The 20,115-nt window shown below is 42.3% G+C and overlaps 1 protein-coding gene across 27 annotated transcripts in view; it reads left to right on the top strand.

Annotated features, from left to right (window-relative positions):
* LOC125631898 (poly(rC)-binding protein 3-like) overlaps window positions 1-20,115 on the top strand; it is a 724,175-nt gene that overhangs the window by 467,324 nt on the left and 236,736 nt on the right. For 21 of the 27 annotated variants that reach the window (XM_048839341.2, XM_048839342.2, XM_048839343.2 and 18 more), the window contains one exon: window positions 5,420-5,530. The exons of 2 other annotated variants lie outside the window; for them this stretch is intronic. The gene's annotated coding sequence lies outside the window, so the exon portion shown is untranslated. 4 more of the 27 variants (XM_075125541.1, XM_075125551.1, XM_075125540.1 and 1 more) reach the window with 4 other exon arrangements.

Here is a 20,115-nt window from a genome sequence, read left to right as displayed (position 1 = left end):
GTAAAATCAGGATGGTAAATACCTTACAGGAAATCAGATTCAAAATATAATGTTTTGCCTAGAGGGATTCTCTAAGTTACAAAAAGACACAAAAACAGGAATATACATTCCATCCAACACAGCTTATTTTGCCAGCAATTAAACAAAAGGAAATCTAACGCATTTCTAGCTAGAATACTTACTAACTAACAGTTGTAAGGTTGCATTCCTGATCTGTTCCTGTCAAAAGCATCACACAGACAGACGAACCCTTTTTTCCCCCCCTCCAGATTTGAAAGTATCTTGTCTTCTCATTGGTCATTTTGGTCAGGTGCCAGTGAGGTTATCTTAGCTTCTAAACACTTTACAGGTGAAAGGGTTTTGCTTCTGGCTAGGAGGGATTTTATAGCACTGTATACAGAAAGGTGGTTACCCTTCCCTTTATATTTATGACAACTTGCAATGCCAGATTGCTACCAGTTAGTTGGGAATCATTCTGGAGTCAGGAAATCCTCTGCAGGGACTATTGTCATGCAAATGTGCAGGGCATTTAATCGCCTCCAGCTATATAGTACTGAGACTCTTGACAACCTACAGGACATAGTGAATGCATTTGCTGCAGTGGGGTTCCCGAATTTCAGTGGAGTGATAGATGGCACGCATATCCCTATTTTGGCACCAGATCACTTTGCTACTGCGTATATCAGCAGAAAGAGCTATGTTTCTATGGTTATGTAAGTGGTGGAGCACTGGGGATGCTTCACTGACATCAGTGTGGGTTGGTTGGGGAAGGTACATGATGTTTGCATCTTTAAGAATGCGGGACTGTTCAGAAAGCTACAAGCAGGGATTTTCTTTCCTGACCAGTGGAAATGATGAAATGCCAATAGTGATCCAAGGATACTTGGCCTATCCCTTGCTCCCCTGGCTCATGAAGCCGTACACAAGTCTCCGCAACATCACCAAGAAACAATTCAGTTACCAGCTCACCAGGTGCAGAATGACAATTGAATGTGCTTTTGGTCATTTGAGGGGATGTTGGTGGTGTTTACTCACAAGATTGGACCTCAGTGAGAAAAATATCCCAATGGTTATAGCTGCTTGCTGCATCCTGCATAATATATGTGAAGCAAAGGGGAGAAAGTTTCCACTGAGGCAGAGATAGAGCAGCTGAATTTAAACAGCCTGATACAAAGGCTATTAGAAGAGCTTGACCCAGAGCCATACTGCTCAGGGAGGCTTTGAAAGACCATTTTAACAGTGAGCCAGAGTACTGTGTTGTGTGCTCTACCTGGCCCTGCTCTTTTGTGGCCTGGAAGGAATCCTGTGGTGATTGCTGTACGTGTAGGACTACAGCACTGTCAAGGCACCTCTTAATTTTGTTTGTGAATGATCCAGTGAGCTGTGTGGTGCTGTGGAACCCAAGAATCAGTTGCTTTCAGAACTGCTGAACACTTGGCAGCATGTGTAGTAAAGATGAGCTAAGTTCCAAATAATAGAATTTTATTCTGTAACAAAACCCATTCCAAAAAAATTACCTGTGCAATTTTAAAACAAATACATTAAAAACTTAATAAATTACAAGAACAGAACTTTTGAAGGGGGAAGAACATCCATGTCCATTTCAACTACACATATGCCAACTGTGGCTTACGAGGTCAGTGAATGTGAAGCTGTGGTTGTCTTTAATGTCCCCTAGGGTGGAGTGGCAGGGGTCGTACAGCGACCTCTGTTGCCATGTGGGATGTTGGAGGTGGAGTTATATGGGGGTCCTGATATAGAATTCTTCATGTGCTGCAGAGGGAGGGGAGCATGTGATTGTTGAACCTGCAGGTCCACCAGACTCTTCAGCATCTGTGTTTGCTGCCTGAGAAGCCTCATTATGTCCTTGTGCATCTGCTGGGACTCCTGGTCCTTTCTCCTTTCCAACGTTTCCTTCTCAAGGCCGTTTGCAATGTTGATCCTCCAGGCCCTATGCACATGGTCCAATGCAGCACTGGCTGGTAGGATCTCACTGAACATGTCCTCCCGAGTCCTCTTCGTTCTCCTCTTTATCTGACTCAGGTGTTCCACTTGAAGGGGGAGACCCTGAAGATACAGATGGCAGCAGATACAGATAAAACACACAGAGATACCTTTGTCAGCCTAGTCACTATGGCAAGCAAAACTTACAATGCTGAACTCACTCCTATTATTCCCCTAAAGTTTTTGGCACTGCCTTCTCACTTCTGCTTGGGATTGCTTGTGCACAGCATGAGTCACAGCAACAGCCATGACAGAGTATAGCCTGCTGCGGGTTGGAGAAATGAAAAGGGAGTTGCTCCATTGCATGACTCTAGTAGCATAGGCAATGGCACTGAATACTGGCACCGTTTTCCACAGGTGATGGTGACTTTAGCTGATATCTCACTCCTGAGCGTGGTAACAAAGGCAGAAAGAACACAGCTGCTGCTGGCATCCCGAAGTCACCCAGCCTCATATGCTGCTCGCCTGTTTACTACAATGATGCCTGCTGAAATTATCTCTGAATGGCATGGGAATGCGTCCTCCTGCAGAGGATGAAATGAGGCAGCCCTCCCTAGAAACCTTTGGCAGAGGGTTGCAGAGCACGTCCAGGAAAGTTCCGTTGAGATGTCTCAAGAGGATTCAAGGGACATGCCAGTGCCCATGAACTATTCCACATGCCCTCCTCCCCCAGCCTAACTCTAGAGAGGAAGGAAAAGCAGATAACAATGTTGCCTTTGTTGTTTGCATCCTTGTCTCTTCTAGCACGAGAAAATTAATGAAAAATCAAAAGATGTGTCCTGCTATTTTGGGGGGTGCCATCCCTGTAATTGGAAATGCATCCACACGCTTGCTTGTGGTTCCTTCCCCTGCTTCGAGCTTGCCTGTGCTTGACCGGCAGGGCTGGCTGGACTGTGATGGTGTCAGAAAGAGGTCCTGGCTCACTGTGCAGCTGGCTTCCCAGTCAGCTATCCCCTGTACTCCTCCTCTTCCACGTCCACCACCTCCTCCTTCTCACTGTTTGCAGCAGGGAGCCCTGGTGCTGTTGGGGGGTGAGGGTTTCCGCCGAATATGACATACACTTCTTTGTAAAAGTGGCAGGTTTGCAGCTTGGCCTGGGATCGATTGTTGGCCTCCCTGGCCTTCGGGAACGCCTGCTGCAGCTTCTTGGCTTTCATGGGGCACTGCTGCTGGTTCCTGTTGTATTCCTTCTGCATCCCCTGATCAATCTGCTTGTAGATGTCGACGTTTCTACAGCTGATTCAGAGCCGTACCTGAGCAGCCTCTTCTACTCACCAAGCCAGACAATCAGGAAAAAGGAATTTCAAAAATTTGGGGGGCTTTAAAGGGGAGGAGGGACTTCTCATCTCAGTGACCCTTGGGCAATGGAGCTCACGATGATGACGAGAGTGGTCAGTGTGGGGCATTGTGGGACAGCTGCTGGAGGACAGTTAGGCTTGACATAAGTAATGCAGTGTCTACACTCACATTGCAATGACCTAAGTACATGGAGCATGGCTCTGTGCTGCTTGAGGAGGTGGTGTTACTGTGTTGGCGTAACGGGGCGCTTACGTTGGTGAGAGACCAATTTAAGCGTAGACACATGCACAACTCGGTCGACGTAAGCTGCCTTGCATTGACCTAACTTTGTAGTGTAGATGAGGTCTCATTGTTTCTTCCTGGCCATTCTGGGCAGATTTGAGTGTTTGGAAAACATTTTCCTTCTTTATATCATTCATTCTCTCCTGCTGGCATGTCAAAAAGGAGAGACAGAAACATTGTTTTAGGGAGATCAAAAGGGTTCATCTTTCATTAAACAAAGATGAAAATAGACAGTTGCCACGTTTCACAGTGAATCACATTTCCTCTCAAGACAAAGAGGCCATAACCATTATCAGGGATCCTCCATAAAACTGATGCCAGTTTGGGCAGCATGGCCTGCTTGTGGGTTCCATCAACCGCACTCCGAGGCTTGCTTCTTTAGAGGCTATATCACTGTGATAGGGTATACAAACCCCACACTGGGCCTTAAGGGGTTAAAAGGCAATACTGGGCCCAAGTAGCCATGCCCCCTACAGGGTCGCTGGTCATGCAGCAGGTTAAAAGGAGCTTAGAGGCCCAGGCAAGGGGTGGTGGACAGGCTCAGAGAGAGAAAAATCCTTCTTCAGGAAGCCCGGGTAAGGGCCCCAGGCAGTGCCTTCTCCAACCACACCAACGCCTTTGAAGCCGGCAGGTCTTTCATGGCCATGCTCATTTGGACTTTGTTTGTGAAGCTATTGACTGTTTGGACTATAGGGGCCACCCCCTACACACACTAAACTGAAGGAGTAGATAGGTAGGAAGTAGCCCAGGACAGCAGATTTAGGCTCTCCACGGGGAGGAACATGCCAATATTACTTCTCTGAGGTCCCTGGGCTGGGACTCAGTGGAGAAGAAGGGAAGAGGCCTGGGTCCTTCTACCACTCCCCACTTAAGGGCAAAGACCCAGACTCAGTGGGAAGGCCAAAACATTCCTAGCCTGGGATCTGGAACCAGGCACTGCTACTGCACCCCTCCCCCCTGCCCACCGACAGAGGGACAAGGGGTTGGGAGTAAGTTGCACTGACCACCCAGCCCTCTGAGCACGCATTTGAGGTTCCACTTGGTGCAGTGACAGGACCATCTGTGAGATGTGTCCCTCTAAAACCCCCTAATCTGGGTATATCTGAGAGTGAGCCACCTCTGAGTCTCCCAGCTGTAGGAAGGTGAAAGCAATGCCACTCGTTGTATCATTATCCCTCCTGCTGTGGCCAGGACTACATAGAAGCAGGAGGAAAAATTTGATATAAGAAATAACATGGAGGAAACACTGAGGGATGTACACGGCCATCCTGATGAACCAGTTAAAGGAAATGGACAAAGGACTGCAGGAAAACCCCAATCCATCTCTTGCAAATAGCTTCAAGGTTACAATGCATATGCCCAACTAATGGAAGCTTTTCAAGAGGATGCACTAAAAATTAACCTATCCTAGAAAAAACTCACCTATAAACCAAACACAAGTGGAAGCTGGGAGTCTCCACCTCTTTGTTCTCTCTACCAGAGTAGAACAGCTTGCTGAGGCACCATAGGAGCCCAACCAGTGGAAGCTTTTCAAGAGGATGCACTGAATTATATCTCGTAGGTATTCTGGCCATACCCCTACCCTAGCCAGTACTGTGTGCTTCTGGGACTGCATTTAAGGCACCCAGGTGGGGTGAGGGTTGTGGGCACCTTGTGTCATGTGGTTTATCACTGAATGAGGGCTGGAAACATTATATACATTTCACAGTGTAATAGAAAAGTCTTTCATGACATTACTTAACCTCAGATAGCAAATTACCGTAGTGTCATTTAATTAATTGCAGTACTTGATGGCTGAAATAATTGCTATGCCCTTGTATCTTCTTCTTTTCAGAACATAGTCAATTACAGCTTTAAAAGATTTCTGCCTTAACTGAGAGCACACGTAGTTACTGCAAGGAAGGACTGACAGCAGTTTGTTAAACACCACTGGGTCTTCTTACAAGTAAGTCCTCTTATTTACTTTTCTTTCTCTCCCTCCATTCCTGACTTTTTCTCTTCTCTTTTTTCTGGCAATGACTGCCACCATGATTGGAGCTGGGTGAAATTTTTCAGCCAAAACTTTGTTTCAGCAAAAAATGCAGATCTGACAGCAATACTAAATCATTTTGTGAATTCATGTTGATTTCACCGAATTGTTCATTTAGGGAAAAAACTTTAAAAACAAAAATTGAAATGTCAATTTTTTATTTTGAAATGATTTTTTCAGTGTGACATTTCCTTTAATTTTATTTTTAAAAATTCAAAAATATTGAAAAGTGCTTAAAATTGAAATGGAACTTTTCACTTTGGTTCAAATGAAGTGTTTGCCCAAAACAATTGTTTTTCAACTTTTCTATCCACCAAAAATTTCAAAAAAATTCTTTTTGGTCCAACTCAAAACAAATTTTCTTCGACTTCTCAAAATTGCTAGTGAATTGAAAAATCCATTATTTGCTGACCTGCCAAGAGAAAAGAGAGCAATTCACTGTGGCACTGAGACCAAAATAGCTCCACAGAATGACTGGTGATGAATGATTTAAAAGAATTCAAAATTTCCTGCCTCCCAAGTAGACTGAGGCTTGTCTACACTACAGTTGAGTCAGGCTACTGTGTTATAATATGATTGTCTCAAGATCCAGTTACAAAATGGTTCCAATTTGTAGTATCAATGCGACCTTAACCATGACCTTGGACATATCCATATGCAGTGATATATTAATTGTAACTATAGTGTAGGTAGGTCAATAGAGCATCCTTCACGGTGAACTTTTTTGGCCATGGGATCCTAAATTTTGTTCAGACTTGAGCCACAGTGACCCCAGAAAGAGGTACTTTCCTGGGTCAGAGTGCTGCAGACTAAACTGCCCCTCTGTTCACAAAAGAAGTCCCTGGAACTCACAAGTTTTGAAAACAGAAGAATCAATTCATTATAGAAAAGACAGTAACAATAATTCCTCACTAAGCCACTAGGTAAGGGGCTCTTTGCTCTCTGGGATTCCTTGTGTTGCTGAGTTACCTCTCTTTCTGCAGTGCATTAGACCTGACATTCAACTGCAACTACAGTGTTCTGAGCATCATTTGATGGTCCAATTCAGAGCCCCTCTTGACTGTCTCTTCACTGGCTAGTGACAAAAGTGGTGTCGTGTTTTCAGCTCCCTCCACACCTGAACAGCCCTGATGCAACTATCTTGCTTAGCCCTCAGGCTGGTCTGCATTCAGTTTTTTCATCAATCTAACTAAATCCAGAGAAAAAAATCTAGGTAAATTGCTGCAATCCCCTAGCGGGAATGCAGTTATAGCAGCCTAAAGGTGTTTATATTATTATAGCTAGTTTCAGTAATAATAGTTTGTATTGTGGTAGCACCTAGGAGCTTTAATCATGGACCAGGGCCCCATTGTGCTCAGTCCTGTACAAACACACAACAAAAGATGGTTCCTGACCCCAAAGGCAAAGCAGTACAAAAACCAAGTAGACAAGCCCTCAAAGATTTTGGGACTCTGCCACCTCTTTCTCCACTTAGCCTCTTTATGGACAGCACTGCCTCTGTCACAGGTAAACCAGAGAATAGGCAGAGGACCTTACCAGGTCCTTGACTCTGATCCTAAGGGAAGAGCAAACCGTCTGTAGGACCAGCTTTTTAAGGGACCCCAAGTCCAGCAAAGAGCATCACAAATGAGACACATCCTGTGATGCTTTCTCTTAGAAATGTAGGGGGCCTTAGGAAGGTTGAGGAAGGGAGTAAACGATTTGGGAGGCTTTACTGGATTTAGGGAGAGGAAGTTGGGAGACTCAGTAACTTGCTGGGAATAAGAATGTGAGAGATGGGAAGACCTATGTAGGATTAGAGAGGGAGTTAGGTGTTAAAGGGAAAAGATAGGCTCATATAAAGATGAAAGGAGAAGGATCTTGTTGGATTGGAGGAGGGAGAGAGGATCCTCAGAATGTTTAATAAGCTTGGCGTCAAACAAACATCGCGTTTGCTGAGGATTTATCTGAACTGAGGTGAACTTCAGAACTTTTTGAAGTTCCCCCATCATTAAAGAGCTAGGTTTATATGAAACTACATTTGTAAGAGACAAAATTATTTATAAACAACACAGACGACTCTCCCTTGCTTCCCAACTGAGGAAATATATTTTTAAAAAAATCCATCCCCAGGGTCTCTTCCACCTATATAGCAATGAAGATTTTCATATCACTACAGTGCACCTTAGGCTAAGGTATCTCTCTTTGTGGCTATATATAACTACAGTAGATATGTTATTTGCTTCTTGTTGTAATATGTTCCTCTTCAGAGCATGCTATGGGTGTTGTGAAACTCAGTACATGGCTTAATACTTCTTCAGCTTTGGCAATCCTATTTGATCATACTGTGCTGATAAGCAGTGAAATAGTAGGACATTATCACATTTTGCCAGTGCACATTTCTGGAATAAAGATGCATGAAATAAATTGAATTTAAGCCATATAATAGAGCTACTAGAGTAGCAAAAAGTTTTACCTGCTATAATTAATTAAGCTTAGCTACTTCTTTCCAAAAAATGAGACTTCATAAGAATACACATATAAAATTTCATATGTAGTGAGATAAGAAAATTAGATTTAAAGAATATTATTATTTATCATTTATATAGCTATTATTGTTTAACAGTGCAATTAATTGCGATTAATTTTTTTAATCGCTTGACAGCCCTAATACAAATTATAATGCAAATGCAACAGTGTTCATATTTCTCTAAGACTTGCTGCCACTAAAACTATTGCTGAAAGATCTAGTTGTAGGGTGTTAGTACCCATTGCCCAAGGTCATTTGACAAACTTAGCTTAGCATTAAATAGAAACAAAAAGGGAGAAAAAACTGTGATTTTGAGAGTGATCAGGCCTTTATTTGTAATGGGGAAAGAAAAAGACAGGCGAGCAGGAATGAAAATATGATGAATTTCAATGTTTTAATTTTGTTGGGGGAATTCCAGAGGTAAGCTATTTGAGACACGGCCACACAGAGGAAATATTGTGGTTTGTTTTGTTTGTTTTTTTTAAAGAAGACAAGAGACAAGGTTTCAGGTATCTTTGGTATTGTTAGTGATTGGTGACTACTGAGGGTTCAGAAGCCTGCCTTCAAAATTCAGAGTCCAGATTTACATGATATGGACAATACTGTATATTTTATTTAAAGTAACTTAACAATGCTAATATACATTTTCCTAGAAATACATTTGGTAAAAGAGGGTGCTCTGTGGCACCTTAATATAAAAGCTTATTCAATCAAATGTATGTTTCTATTGTTGACTTTTCCCCCAATTGGATTTATACTAATACTTTGATAGTTTTCTTAGGCTTCCAGCCATCATCTTAGCAAGCTTCTCCCTGAATAAAGCCTAAGTGCATTGTAGTGTGTGTTAAAGAAAAAGGGGGGAAAGTTAGATGCACTCCAGAAAATCCATAAATAAAAGGTGTTAACCTGTGATCCAGTAACAAGTGCAATTGTATAGACAAAGGTTTCTGATCCTAATCATCCTTTCTTCTAGTTGTAGGAGTTGCTAATTGGCGTATGCTTCTGAATAAATAGGCATTCATTTGATGTTGGCAGTGGGTGTTTGTCCAAATCTGATAAACCACTCATTGCCTGAGCTGATAAGAATAACAAATAAAGGCCCTGATCCTCAGAGATGCTGAGCACCTGCAATCAAGCCTGCATTTCACTGACAGCTTTGAGTAAAACAGTGGGCCAGATTGGGGCTAGTTCCCATTTGGGAGCAGGGCAGAGTTGCTGTACCCTGGGTAGCTCCAGGAGGGTAGTCCATGAAGTACATGGGAGAGCACAAGCTGCACCATCCCTTTGGATGCTGCAGTCTGCTCTCTCGCACTCACACTCTCTCCCTCCGCATATGCTTTGAAGTGACTTGGCCCTTAGAAGCTCCCTCAAGCACAGACATTGTTGCTAGGGGAAGATTCCTTGCACCTTCTCCCTTCATTTCCTCCTAGCTAGGGCCAGACACAGTTTGGGTTTGAGTAAGGACTTCAATTTTTTGACTGTTTCTTTCAGTGGGAACTGTGAATGTTCAGCACCTGTCCGGACCAAGCTCATAATGGGCATTAGAAACTGGGCGGGCTTGCTGTGTAGGATCAGTCTGTCTAGCATATATATAGTAGGCAAATGCTGTACTTTTTAAAATCTTAAAAGAATAGAAGAAACTGGGCTCCTCTAAAAGGTGCCCTGCTGATTTTTGAGTTTCCCAAGCTCCCTCTGAGTCCAAGGCTTGTCCCAGATAGGGCTGCTAGCCACACAAGTGCCAGGTCAAAGCAAACTCAGAGGGGGGACTCATACTACTCAGGTGGTGTAACTGTTGTGATTTCCTGAAGGCATGTGGTTCCCTGGAGGCTCCTGCTGGGGCACTGGGGCTCTGCATAACTCCAGTGAATGGCTGTAAATTCAAATGAGCCCAAAGCACTTGAGCTGTGGAGTCACTGTTCAATGACTGTCTAAGGAGAAAGGTAGCACTTCCAAAGCATGGCTGTCACGCTCTGATATAACATGGACCATAGAAACCACTCTGACTGAATGCTAAGTGCAGTCTATTAGAGCTCAAATGGACTAAAAAACGCTTGACCAGCCTATTGTGCATTTAAAAGGCAATCGCACAAACATTATTTGCTTGTCTTATCAGGCTCTGAGTGGGCAAACAGCCAAAAGTACAGTTCATTAGGGAAGAACCAAACCATTTCATTATCCTGCAAAAACTGACAGTCTTGGTTTATTTATTTATTTGGGCCAGTGGCTGAAAGTTTTCCTCTGTTGGGATATTTCAGGAGAGGAGCTCAGCATCTCTTCGCTGACCATTTTGCCTTTCCTTGGGCTAAGGGAATGGAAAAAGGAAGCAAAAATAAAATATCAAAGCAAAATTACTACAGTAACTTAATTTTTCTGGTTAAAAAAGATTATTTCAGTGTCAATGCTTTAATTTGTTTTATAGTTATAAGCTCCCTGCTCTTTCTACCTTTCCCTTCTATTTCCAGCAGCATCTCTGTTTACCTGTGTTTGGCTCCAGCCAAAAGCTCATGGTCCTGCTGAGCTATCTCTGCTATTTGTGAAACCTCTGGACCAGTGGTTCTCAATCCGCGGGCCACTTGCAGCCCATTCGGCACACAGCCGCGGCTCATGTAACATCCTCAGGGCCATGCAGGCACTATAAATATATTATGTGGATGCAGACCACATAACACATAGAGAGCTGCATATGCAGCCCACGATGGTAAATAGGTTGAGAACCGCTGCTCTGGATGGTCATGAATATAAACCTCTATATCTGAAGCTGAGTTATCAGTGACTAAGAAAGGTACTTATGTAGCAAGTGACTGTTACTTGGGGGTCAAGTAACACTGGGGGTCAAGTGCATGACATCTGTGATGTTCCAAAATTCCAAAGGGAAGAGAGAAACCTGAAATCACTCCAGACCTGGTGACTCTTACAACACAGTGCATGGTATTGTGACTGGCCATTTGACATCACCATAATGTTGATTTATTTTCACTCTCCCCCTGAGACAGATAATTGTATCAGGATGTTTGATTTTTAATTTATATTAAACTTCTCAGCCTCTTTACTCTGCTATCAAGCTTTGATTAGGTAACATATCCTAAAGTATAGAGAAAGGCACTAAATGGAAGAACAGCCTAATGATTGTCTATGAGCCAGATTGTCATAACTGTTCTAACACTAAATGGTTCCTTCCGTCGTGCTATTGAATTCAGTAGGATTTCTTGTGGAGTAAGATTCAAATCAGCAGGAGTAATTCTGTCATTCTGGCTCTCTGGGATATTGGAAATAGTTGCTCACAGAGGCAACTGCCATACCTGTTCGGGCTCTGAAGAAACATGAGTCAAAATAACTGGTGTTGAAAGATGATATGGAACATGATCCAAAGACTGACTTCGGTGGCCTTTGGATCAGGCTCATTATGAGTAACTCTCCTACTTGAATATAAGGGTGGACTTTTGATAGAACAAAGAACTGTGTACCCTAATATTGGGGAGGAGTTGAGTAACAGGTGGGAAAGACACTTTTCCCTGGGCCAAGTGATAGAAAAAGTTGTTTAAAGAGAGTCTTTATGCTGAGAAAACAACACAACTGTTTTCTGCCATTGTTCAGATATTTCCAAACTTTGTAACTCCAGCTGCACTCACCTAGAAACGGTTTCCTAGTGTGTGACTAGAGGCATTTGTTTCAACTTACTGTTCATTTGATTTTTTTTAAATTCTTGTTCTTCATGGAATTTGCCGGTGAAGACTACCTTGACTTATGACAAGCTGAACAGGTTCTAGGAGCTTGTTAATCAGGAGAATAAAATTAAAAAAAACTCGAAGAACCTAAAATAATATGAGGAAAAAGTGTGTGATCATGTACTTAAAGACCTTATCATGATGTATATGCACAGGAGGGCTGAATTATGATTGCACTGGCAGCCTTTATTGTGGCATTTCCTAACTTCTGAGGGCTTGACTTTGCAAACTTAATAATTTCTTTTAATGAAGTGTGTCTGGGTGTGCAAGTGTATTTCCCCACTCCCCACCCGTTCCTCCTCCTCTGCATTTTAATTAGGCTACCTCTTCACTCAAAATTGACACACTTGGTGCTCTCCCGGATGTGGTAGAATCAGCTTGGACAGCCATAAGCATGATCACCCAAGAAGTTGTAGATGCCATTCCAAAACCGAAAGCCAAGGGTTTACTTGTAGCATATCTGATAAGCCATTTCAAATTCTGCAAAAGAAATCTGAGGCCAGGCAGTGCCATGATGACATCGAATGTAAACATTTACAAGGTATTTTTCAGGTGTGAGCAAAAGTGGATCATGACACTTATTTTAAGAATTTGGCAAAAGAGGCAGGAGAGGGAATAAGATCTAAAAAATTACAACCTGCATTCAAAGCTATTCAGTTACTTCGATCCAAAACTGGACTTTGCACAGGGTTTATGCCAATAAATAAGGCTAATGGTAAAACATTCTCAACCCAAGAAAAAGTTCTGCAAAAATGGAAGGAATATTATGAGACTGCACTTATTCTGAAACGACTCCTTGGCCAGACACGTTAGTAGTAGATGCAATCCCTGACACTGAAACCTGTGTAGATGTACCTACATTGGAAGAGGTTTGCTTTGCCATAAAGAAACTGCTGGTGGACACAACAACATAACACTCAAACTTCTTAGGTGAGCTGTAGAGCCCTTAAATGTAGCATTTCACCAATGTTTTGTCGGGGCTTAGACCACTGGGAAGTGGAAAGAAGGATCATCATCCTACTTTATAAGGGGAAAGGCCCACACAGTGAGCGCAGCAACTGCAGGCCAATAGCTCTGCTTTCTGTTCCCAGAACAGTTGTTACACAAGTCCGACTCACCCGGCTCCAGGCTCTTCATGTGAAATTCCATTGCCCAGACTCATCAGGCTACCCCGTTGGGCAGTCTACAATGGATGTTATACTTGCTGTTTGTCTTTTATCTGAGATCCATCATGAATTCAGTTGTCCTTGGACAGCAGATATGTTAGACGTAAAGGCAGCCTTAAGTTCTGTTGATAGTGTTGCTCTATAAAAGGCTGTACAAGACTTCGCGCCCCCGACACCCTCCTGAGGTTAATTCAAGATGTACATAATGACTCAGGCATGGGTGCCATGGGGAACTCCTAGGTCTGACTGGTGTTACAGTAGATCTGGGGTGAAGCAGGGATGCGCCCTGACCCAAGCCCTGTTCTGCCATGCAGTGAATTGGCTCCTTGAACATATCTCCACCAATACCAGTATAATGATCAGTTCAACTTTGTTTGCTGACTTGGATTATGAAGATTATGTCATCCTCTTTGGCCGGGATGCAAACAACCTTAAAGATGAACTAGAGAGCTTCCAGCATGTGATAGCTGCCCCTGAGCTAAGAGTTTCTTGGGAAAAACAAAAAATGAGAGTGTCAGCACAAAAGTTGTGATACAAGAAATCTGTGGTGAGGGACAAACTGTGGAAGTAGTGGATGATTTCGTCTATCCTAAGCAATAAATTGTCAACAAATGGGCATTGCTAGCTAGACAGCCTAAGGAAAATTGATTTACCAGCCTTATCCATGAAGGACCTGCAGTAGGGTCTGGAGCCAGAAAAAGGTGAAATTATATTCTAAAGTATGGATTCATCAAACGTGTACTTTCAATCCTCTTATGTGGATCTGAAACATGGACGTTGCTTAAACAAGACATCAGGAGGCTGGAGGCATTTCCTATGTGTTGCCAATGGTGGCTATAGAGCATAAAATGGTTTGATTTTTATCAGTAATAGGGATGTATTATGGAGAACCGGCCTCAAGAGGACTGAAGTCATCATCAGTCATTGCCAGCTGGTACTTTTTGGTCATATAGTTCACCTTGGAGATAAAATCCCTGCACGTCAAGCCTTGAAGATAGGATTTGAGGTCAGGAGGGGACATTGCCTGGCAGCAGCCTCACAATTGTCCATGTTTAACCTGGCTGCACCAGATCAGTAATAACTTGTGGAGCCGTACAAGGTGGCCATGGGCATTCAGCTCTGTGGACCCTCACTCTCTAAGTGTATTGTTGTTGCCTCCTCCCTCTCCTTCACTCTGCCTGGGAGCCAGGTATGGGGGAGCATTTAGAGCACAGACAGTCTCCCTGCTATCAGTTGCTGTGTCTGATGCTGTGTCTGATGCCCCTGGCTGCTAGGAGGAGCAATCGCAGGGAAAAAATTGCTCAGCCCCTGCAGTCCTGGGATGGAGTGTGCCTAATTGCTCTATGAGGAATGGCGCAAGTACAGTCCTGTTGGCAGGCAGGAGCTGTGAGAGGATGGAGCATGCCCAGTGCAGGCAGAATCTTCAGACAACATAGCTGCCAAACTTTAAGAAGCTTCAAATGAGTATATTCAAACTCAGATTTTTTTTAGAGGCTTGTAAATTTGGGGGAATTTTCACAGGGACAGAAAAAGGCACATCCGTGACATCAAGCTACCCCTTTGCTCCAAAGCCTGGAGACCCTACAGCATCTCAGTGAAATAGTTATAATAATTAATTAACGTGGATATAACAATGTATTTTCCCTCATCTCATTCTCAGAAATGGTTAAAACATTTTAGTTAAAGCTTTCCAGAACTGTTCAGCCTGAGTCAGACTCCTGGCATGGAAAATTTCAATCTAAACAGTTAAAAGTTTGGCAAAATTATAAGCAACTGTGTCATGGAGTCCCCGGGCGATGCTCTGGAACTGCTCCCTACAAAGCCAGTCAGGACTCTGGGGAAGTCTCCTTTCCATGAGCAGACTGTCTTCAGGACACACAGCTCTCACAACTTCCACCTTCCTGGGTCTGACCTCGGAGCATTCGGCATCCTCTGCCCCTCCATGCACTTCCCACAGCGAGTCCGCCCAGGCAGGCTCCTGGGGAAGCCAGAGGGTCCTGCACCCCAACTCCACAGTCAGACGTGACTCTGAGCCAGCCAGTAAAACAGAAGTTTATTTGATAACATGAACATGGTCTAACACAGAGCTTGTAGGTGCAGAGAACAGGACCCCTCAGCTGGGTCCATTTTGGGGGGCAGTGCGCCAGACAACCACGTCTGCACTTCACTCCATATCTCCAGCCAGCCCCAAACTGAAACTCCCTCCAGCCCCTCCTCCTCTGGGCTTTCCCCTTTCCCAAGCCAGGAGGTCACCTGATTCCTTTATTCTCCAGCCCTTTAGCTCTCACCTTGCAGGGGGGAAGGGCCCAGGCCATCAGTTGCCAGGAAACAGGGTGTCGGCCATTCTCTGTGTCCAGACCCCTGCACACACCTGCCCTCTAGGGCTCTGCAGTGATCATACACCCTTACCCCACCACCTAGATACTTAAGAACTGCATAGGGGAAACTGAGGCACCCCCACACTATTCAGAGGAAACATTAAGAACAGTCCCACTTCGTCACAAACTGCAAATTGGGTTTTTATAAATGGAATTGTTGGGCAACCTTAACTATAGGTTTCACTAGTTGCACCACTCAGTGTAGAATAGAATGAAAGACTGCTGAAAGGTGACTTGTGTAAGCCAGTGCGGACACAGAGAGCCAAATGACCAGAAAGGTATTAGGTACCGTCCCTCTCAAATGAAGAGCTTGTATTTATTATGCTTGTAGCCATGATAGTATGTTTTATACACACTTCACTTAAGCAATTGTAATTGTAGTTTTATGGAGTACAAAGAGCAATAATAAGATACAGCTCCTTGCTTTTAGGTAGTGGATCAAATTGACGGTGCTTGAAAAATATTAATGGCGGGTCATTAGTAGGTATAGTCTCTTTTCTCATCATACATGATTGTTTTAATTTTAAACTAGCACTTTGCTTGTGGGTAAAATTATTGACAAAAATGTATGTCTGTCTTCACCAGATGATTAACTAAATCATCCTTTTCTTTCCAAGCAATGCTGTGTCCCTCTGCCCTAAATCTTGCTAGTTGGAAGTGAGGGAGGGAAACCAATTTAATTAAGTTAACTTTATTGACCCACTGGAGCTGTTGTTTAATAGTATGGCTCCCTGGAGTCTAGTGCAGGTAAATTGAATGAATGCCTCAGAATATCACTTCCCTGCATTGCATATTTCAAACCTTTGCCAGGCAGCTTGGGATGAACAGCCAATCAGGGAAACGCACCCCCCACCCCCGCCCTTTGCTAGCTTAGATGGCATTTCCCATTATGCTCAGAACAGTGTGCAGTGTTACCGATTCATTCCTGTGAGTATACTGAGATTGTATGTGGTATTCAGCTGTTATATTCAGAAGACAACTTTTTCTGAACTGGCTTTTGAGCCATGTTTCAAAGATGCCTTTTTATGAAGGAAAGAAAACTAGCATGTGAATCTGAATGAATGTGCTGTGAGTAAACCATTTAATATAAGTGCATCAATACATTCATTCTGTATGGGAAATCAGAATCTGATAGGCTGATAGAGCTCTTCTAGGGCTACAGTTGTGATAAAATACTTGAGAATAACCTAGTCTGTTTCCTTGTCAAGTAATTAGGGATGATAAAATTAAAAGCTAAACAGACTTTAGGAATGTTTTCCCATGGATACTAGTGCTTACCACATTTTAGGTTATTATTTTCTTCTGTTGTTGAAATCAGGGTCAAAATGTTTTATTCATCTTTAATTCAGCAGTGTTGCAGTTGACTGGAACAATATGTCCTTTTCTATAATATTCCATCAATATTGTATGTTACTTGAGGATAAAATTATGTCGTTTAGTCTGCTGCACATTTACTCCTAGTCGCTTTCTTTTAAAGTACAGATAGACTAGTAGTTGAATCATGCAACAGCAACTTCATTCATAAAATATGTATAGTTTCTTTGGTTAACACATTAGATCCAAAGATCCAGCCCTACAACTTTGTATAGAGTTACATGCCAATTATTGTTTTAGAGAAAAATAAGCAGCATCATTTTAATTGTAATTCATAATCCTCACTTTTTTTTTAACTGGAAAACACATGTGATTCTGTGTTTTGACTTAGTTTTTGAGTATTTTTCCCTATGTATATCTAGAAAGATATTGTCAGAAAGCTTCAGGTTGATTATTTGGATTTGAAATTCCTGTCTTAAATAAAACATGCATACACACAGAGGATCTCCACCCCTCAAACTAGGTGGGGACGCACGGAGCCTGATCATCAGCTGGTGCAAACTGCCATGGCTCTGTTCAATTCAATGGCTGTTGAGTTCTGGCTTAAGATCTGGCCCATCGACTTCAGTAGAATTTTTCAAAGGCATAAGGGTCCACTGAAATGGATCCGATTGTAGGATTGGGGTCTAATCTGCAATGGTATTTGCTAATGGTAAGACTTGTTCTGTTTTGGGTATATCTTAGTGTAGCCCTCTGGAGTCTCTGTGAATATTTCTGTTCCTCTCCTGACTCCATTATCCCATTATGCCATGCAGAACTTTGCAAAATACACCATATGCTTTTTAAAGTCAATTTTAAAGTTGTGGCACAAACTAAAACAATCCAGGAAATTCTAAGCAAAAACTGACCCTCTGTCCTGAATTTTAGCAGTGTGCACAGCAGCCTCAGCACTAAGTTTGACATTCATGAGTTATGTTGCTTTTCATTTAATATTATTTTAATGTGGCTTATTGTTAATTTTATTTTTTACATAAAAGGATAAAGCCTTCTATGACAGATCTTTTAGAATCTGTTCCAGTTCCCAGCCCTGATATCTTGGCTAATTGTGTCTCTAGGTAGCTGTTCTTAAAGTCTATATTCTGTATCCGAGAGACAGACATAGCATCTTTCAACACAGATGGTTTTGGTTTGGGGAACTGGCTGGGCATTAGATAATATTTTTAGTTGTCCCCTTTTTTATTAGTATAATATTTGTGGCATTTGGACTGTTACTCTCTTACTATTATTATATACTTGAAATAAGTAAAGAATGTGCATCTGATAAATACATATTTATGACCTAATCTTGCAAACTCTTCCTCGGGCAACTGACTAATCACATTGAATTCAAAGGGACTGTTTGCCTGAGTAAGGTTACTTACATGAGTAAGACTTTGTAGGGTGATGTACTTTAAAGGTGTTTAAAAACCAGGTATTTATTTTTATGCATGTATTCTGTGTACTTGATTGCAATTATTCTAGTCTGTTATTGAAGTCTATTATTAAAGGCTATAACATTTAAAAACAGGTATTTTAAACTCTACTTGGTGGATCTGAATGTTTTTCAAGAGCTTATCTCACAGCAACTCAAACATCAGCCCAGGCCCAGGGTCCGTCATCTCATGCTACCCACTGCGTGTAGAAATATATTGCTTTAAAATCCATTATCACCGGCTTTTGAAACACAAATCGTTTAAGCGTACTTTTGGTGAGAAACAGAAGATGCAAAAATTGTCGGTTTCTTTCTGTCTCAGCATATCTGCTGCAAATGTATCTTCTACTCTTTACCCATGTTAGCATTGCAGCATCAATACAACTATGAAAGAGGAAGGTGGATCGTCAACAAAATTGCCTTTTAAGTTCCCTACCAGTAAATGACAAATAGAACTTTTATGGGTAGTGATAATGAAAGAGTGAGAGAGGAAAAAGAACTTGGGATGTTTCTTTTTCAGATCTGAAGTTGACTTTGCAGCCGTTGAGATAATAAAACTCATTGTTTCTCTTCTTAAGTAAGCAAGTTACATGAAGTCATTGTGAAGGAATAGATATGGAACCCCATGCTTTCATGTTTACAGGGTTTTCTGAGTCTAAATATGAGAGAGAAGAACATTGAAAAGTAAATTTTGTTAACACAAAAACCAGGGACATATGATTTAGTATACTTTAACCAGAATACTTCCGCTATTTCAAAAACACGTCAGCCAACTCACAAATGTATTTTAAAGATATTTACTGAAGCATGAAAAGCCAATAATAACGAACAGCACGATTTCTGCTTATAGAATAAGAATTGAATAGCCATTTCAGTATTTGACATTATGATCATCATTCAGAGTAGGTGTGACAGGGGGCTGCAATTTAGGCCAGGGAACAGGCCAAGCAAATATTATATGCCTGGATTTTGTTTTCTTTCCTACATGACCATCTTCAGCTACAGGAAAAACATTTTTTTTTTCCTGTGTTACTGATTCCTTTCCTAAGGGAAAGCAGTGAAATAGAGTTGTGAAATGTCAAGTTACGCTATTAAAGAAAACCCCATGCTGATGGATGAATGTTGTTCAGGGTGCATGTCTGAACGTACAGACTTAGAGCCAACTTCTGAACTCCTGTGCAAAGCCTGGTTGAACAAGCTCTGTATTGAGCACTTAGTTTGAGCATGGGAAATGGAGCACTAGCACGACTGCTAATACAGAACATGAGCAGTAAACGCAGAGCCTATGCCAACCTGGTCTCCACTCCCAACACCCAAAGTACAAGACAGCAGACAGAAGATCTTTATGCACATGTCCAAGAGGAGGGAACAACTTTAGCACTTAGAGATTTCTGCCTGAAGTGAGTTCTGAGTACTGCCACCAATTTTTCCTGCTGTTTAAATGCCCATATGCCATATCTATGTTTTCTTGGACTGAGATGTTGTACATGGTTCCTCCTCCTTGATTTCCAGTTATTGACCATGCCCTCATTATAGTAGGGATGGATGAACTGGCTCAGATAAAATAAAAACACAAAAATTTTAAGCTGAGACAAGCCCATTCTTTGTATGCGTCAGAATGGTTTGTGCATATCTCTCCTCTTGCCAGCAGATGACACCATATAGAAAACAGAACAGGAAAGCCAATTTTGCACTACTTCCTCCTTCTATGGTTGTGCAATTTATTTCTGGGTGAACCCCACTTCTTATCACTTCAGGGAAGCACAGGGAGAGGGGAAGATGTTTTCTTGAGTTTGCATGTTGGTGGTGGTCACTACCAAGCTCTCTTGAAAATCTGGCCTATGCTTTCAGTTTTTCACCTCCTCCACAGTGTGGGGCTAGCTCATTTTTTTCCATCCCTATAATCTTTGTTCCCCTATAAATGTTGTTTTCTTTTGG

Source organism: Caretta caretta, chromosome 2 (genome assembly GCF_965140235.1).
Source record: "Caretta caretta isolate rCarCar2 chromosome 2, rCarCar1.hap1, whole genome shotgun sequence".
Taxonomy (NCBI): Eukaryota; Metazoa; Chordata; order Testudines; family Cheloniidae; genus Caretta; species Caretta caretta.
The sequence above is the reverse complement of the archived record's forward strand: the minus strand, read 5'-3'. Positions and strand labels throughout refer to the sequence as shown.